This window comes from Otolemur garnettii, unplaced genomic scaffold (assembly GCF_000181295.1).
Source record: "Otolemur garnettii isolate 467f Iridium unplaced genomic scaffold, OtoGar3 scaffold00001, whole genome shotgun sequence".
Classification (NCBI taxonomy): domain Eukaryota; kingdom Metazoa; phylum Chordata; class Mammalia; order Primates; family Galagidae; genus Otolemur; species Otolemur garnettii.
Genome location: NW_003852396.1, coordinates 27,944,679 through 27,949,837, shown reverse-complemented (window position 1 = coordinate 27,949,837; position 5,159 = coordinate 27,944,679).

The window sequence follows — 5,159 nt, the reverse complement described above, 5'->3', positions numbered from 1 at the left end:
TACTTGGGAGGCTGAGGCAGGAGACTTACTTGAGCCCAGGAGTTGGAGGTTGCTGTGAGCTGTGATGCCACAGCACTCTACCCAGGGGGACAGCTTGAGGCCCTGTCTCAAATAAAAAAGGATCTCCCAGAAAGTTTTGTGCGATGAATCCAATGAAGTTGAAGTAGAAGTTGTGAAAGAGTTCATCAAAAAGATCCTGGACTCCTCCAGAGGCTACAAAGATGGCAACATCTTTAACACAGATGAGTGCCTGACAGGAACCTCCTTGTGAAAACTTTCCAAAGAATATTTCACAGTTCTGTTTTGTGCTAGCTCACCCAGAGAGAAACTAAAACCCTTGCTGATTGGTAAATTGGCAAAGCCACACACATTCAAAAACCTAAAACCGAAAGACCTCTTCATCACTTGGAGATCAAACAAATGTGCTTGGATAACTGTTGTCCTATTTGAGGAGTGGGTAAGGAGTATCAAGAAATGAAGAAGAAGAAACAGTTTGTACTACTGACAGTAGACAACTGTCCTGGCCACCTGCAAGTGAATCATCTCACAGAGTTGATGCTGAAATCTTTGCCTCCTAATATCTCAAAAGTCCAACCTCTTGACCAAGGCAGCATCAAAACATTTAAAATGTACTACTGAGCCCAGTTACTGCAGTGGGTCATTACTGAAACACCAACCTATGGTCCTGTGGAAGCAACTTCATCCACTGCATCAGTTAATGCTCTGGATACTGTGTTCTGATCAGTTCTGCTTGGAATAAAGTTCCACCAGAAATGATACAGAAGTGTTTCAGGAAAGATGGATTTGTCACAACTCAAGAGCATGATGTTTCGGCCCATCAGACAGTCCATGGCAGAATTTGAAGGAGATTTTGAAGGTTTTGTTGCAATGGATGATGACATGGCAAACTATAATGAACCTGACCCAGAAGCAGTTTTCCAAGCTGATTTGATCAAAGTACAAACCAGTGTAAAAGTGCATGAAACAACTGATGAAGGGAAGAAGCAAGTGAGGATGACAGAAATTGCAGAGACTTCAAAAGAAGAGGGTATCAGGCATCTAATAGTGTAGTTAAAGTCATTTGTTGTGGAAAAATGCCCAGATATGCGGAGTGGTGTAGCCAGCACGGAGAGTATTTTCTCCACTAAATTTGTAATAAGAATAAGAAATAGATCAAGATTGACTTTTTAAAGGAAAAATAATTAAACCATAAGAAAACAGTAAATGTACTGATTTTATGAGATACTGTATGTATGATTTTACTGTTTTATGTATGATTTTATATTATGTTCTCTAATAAGAGCTGTACAAGTACTTGTACATATCAGTACAATAGGCCTAGTTCCTTATGTTGACCACCTCGGTATGTTGACCAGTTTTGTTACAGTCCCTAACAGAGGTTTTACTATATTTCCTTATAAAATAATATGAGGTCTAAGATTTGCTTTAAAACATTCTGGAGGTAGGAAAAAGTGAGTAGGGGTATAGATGAAACAAAGTGGCCTTTGGTTAATAATTGTTGAAGCTAACTGACAGGTACATGAGACTTCATTATACTGGTTTTTATACTTTTGAATATCTTGAATTTTCCCATAATAAAAAGTGAGATAGCTCGATAAACCTTTCAAGATTTGATTCTCTGAAAACAACAAATTTTACCATGTGTAATTTAACCATTGTCAATTTTATTTTGGTGTCAATTATTTCTATCAGTAATGTTCATTGCAAATTGCATAGAGAATCAATCATTTGTATTCAACTCTTTTATTTATTTGTTTGTTTGTTTGTTTTTAGAGTCAGAATTTCACTATGTTGCCTTGGCTGGACTCACTAATGGGTTTGAGCGATCCTCCACCTCAGGCTCCAGAAGAGCTGAGACTACAGGCATGGACTAGGTGACTTTTTTGCACTACAGGCAAGCCCTAGGTGACTAGGGCTTTAATTTGTATTAATTTCTTAGCTATCCTACAGAAACTTGTGAGAAATTTTGCTAGGATGTTTCCACTGCAAGTAACAACAATTCCTTAACTCAATTAGTTATAACCATAGGGGAATATATTATTTCCCATAGCAAGAAGTTCTACAGTGGGACCATTCCAGGATTGATTCATTCAGTGGCCCAGAACTCAGCCATACTCAGTGTGTCACCCTTATCCTCAGAGTTGCAAGAGGCTTCCTCATTCCTAGTCATCATATTTGGGCCTAGTGATGTCCAAGAGCAGAAAAGAGCTATGTTGTGTCTTTTCATTATCCTAAGAAACCCTTCCAGAAGTCCTGAACAGCTTTCTACTGATGTCTAATTGCCAAGATAGATACATGCCTAATTAATTCTTAGCAAGGTGACTGCGACCACACGAGTACCTTAGAGCAGTCGTAATTCCGTGTGGAAGGGCTAGAGCTGGAGAACCTTGGGTGGGGGAAAATGGAATCTACTCAAAAGTGGACCTCTGCCAGCATGGGAGAAAGAAGTGGCATAGGGAAAAGCTCTAACAATATTTGCTAAAGACAGAGAAGGACAAAAAAGAACAAATAACAAGGGAGGGAGAGAGGCAGAGAGTAACAGACCAAAGAGGGAACAAGAGACAGAGACCATATTATCCTAAGCTCTTGAATGTACTGTGGCATTAGAACATCTAAGGGGGCATGAACTTCAAGAGAGAGACTGGAGCTAATTAAGAGGTCAGTAGGTGCTCAATTCTTAAAGTACATGAACTTTTACAGTAGAGGAAATATTTTGGCCTCATGAAGTAACTTTTCAAATAATTGGTATAAAGTCTGTCCCAGGAATAGTCCATTAACTTTATGACATGTGTTCACTGTGCATTTAAAGAAATTGTTTTCATGTTTGATCTCAGCCATAGCAAATCATGTAAGGATAGATCTCTATGGACTACCTGCTTTTAGGGTCACTCTGTCACCCAAGCTAGTGTGCCATGGTCTCAGTCCAGCTCACAGCAACCTCAAACCTCAAACTCCTGGACTCAAGTAATCCTCTCACCTCAGCCTCCTGAGTTGCTGGAACTACGCATGCCCTCACACCCAGCTAATTTTCCTATTTTTAGTAGAGATGGGGTCTCACTCTTGCTCAGGCTAATCTTGAACTCCTGAGCTAAGCTCAAGCAATCCTCCCCCTTTTAGCCCCCCCCACCCCCAGTGCTAGGATTAGAGGCAAAAGCCACCATGCCCAGCCAAGCATTCATTATTATTAAGAAATGGAACATTATTATATTGTCTGAAAGGGTTGGAATTTCATTAAATTGTTTTGTGAGTCTTTTTTTCTTTTTTTTTTTTTTGCATTTTTTTTCATGAAGTCTTTAAAATCTTGGGCCAATTAAAGCCAATAGCCTTAAAAGTTGGCAACACAGCTTCTTTAAAACAGGTTGAGCCAGTTTTTCTCCCCCTTTTTAAATTAAGCATGATAAACAGTTAAAACTAACCACAAACATGTAGTTTATATACTACATGCTTTTAAGATGAAAAGAAATAATGGTCTCAGCAAGGCATCTGGGGATAACTCAAAGTTTGTATCTAGCTTTGACAGATGATCTTTTTTGGTTACCATGACAACTGGAGAGCTGGGGGGAGGGGAGAAAAGTTTTTTTTTTTGACCGTTGCGCTGAGAGCAAGAGGAAGATTAGGGAGAGGTGTAGAAACTTGGAGTGGCTGAACTGATTCAGGTCAGGAAACAATGAGAGCCCAGGGCCACATGGATGTGTCTATGCTGAGCATTTTCATGTTGTTTGTATAGAAGACAGATGCTAAGTAATAACAATGGAGTAATAACATGAATAAGAATGGAGAACCTTGGGGCAGTGCCAGTGGCTCAGTGAGTAGGGCGCCTGCCCCATATATGAGGATGGTGGGTTCAAACCCAGCCCTGGCCAAATTGCAACAACAACAACAAAAATAGCTGGGCATTGTGGCGGACGCCTGTAGTCCCAGCTACTTGGGAGGCTGAGGCAAGAGAATCTCCTAAGCCCAGGAGTTGGAGGTTGCTGTGAGCTGTGATGCTACAGTGCTCCACCAAGAGCAATAAAGTGAGACTCTGTCTCTTAAAAAAAAAAAAAAAAGGAGAACCTAAAGGCTAGTGGGTAAGAAAAGATTTGTGTAATCACAGTGTCCCCTGCTGTCTCCCACCACAGATTTTGTGTCTTAGTCCACAAAGTACTAGTACTAGCCAGACAAGTAATACTCCGCCTTACCCTCTCCTTTTTATCAGGGTATCTTAACTAAAAGAATACAACAGTTTAGCAGCTGGCCTTGATAGGACCTGTCTGAAGTGAAAAGCTAGCAAAGTCCCAAACTCATGAAGCAGTCAGTGGGGTTGGGGTATGTGATCTCTTATGGTGACCCCGGGGTAGGTACTGACAACTGACAAGCTGAGACTAACTTAGAGAAGAGTTGTTGCCAAAGTTGGAACTGGCCTCCTTTGGAACACACTAGTAAGGACTGGTTGTTACACAGGATGCCTTTCTCAGCAGTTCTGTCCAGTTCTGCCCCAGGCACAACTACCTCTTGGGATCCAGGTGCTACAGTAACACTTCCAGAACTGATTCTGGTTTCTACCTGTCACAGATACAGAGCCATTCCCTCATTGTATTAGTCTGTGTTGCTGTAAGGAAAATACCTGAGACCAGGTAATTTATATTAAAAATACATTTCTATGTGTTAACTTTTGATATGTTGCAACACTGACTTGAAGGAATAGTAGAGTAATGTAGTTGTCTCCTAAAATAAGAATTGGAAAATTGTATTGCTTAAAACTGATGGTGACTCATTTGACCCTTAGTAACTGTTCCGTAATGAATCACTGACTTTGAATTATGTCCCTTATTTATTCTGTCTGCCCTTCTGTATTACTACTCTGACCTCCCGTTGGTGAAAATGGTGTTTGGTGATGTGTAGCCTTTGAAAAGTGCATTTATTACACAGCTCTCGGCATCATGTAATTTAGACATTATAATGCTGGCTTTTTATGTTTCTTTACTGTTTGTTCTCAGTTTTTTATTCTTGACTGTTCTGCTGTCTCTCTTTACTAAATGCATGAATTACAAGTATACACAAAAGAGATAGTTTTTGTGACATGCAAAGACAAAGATATTGTGTTCTGGCTTTATAATAATAGCATTGGGGAAAACTATTTCATTAAAAAAAAAAAA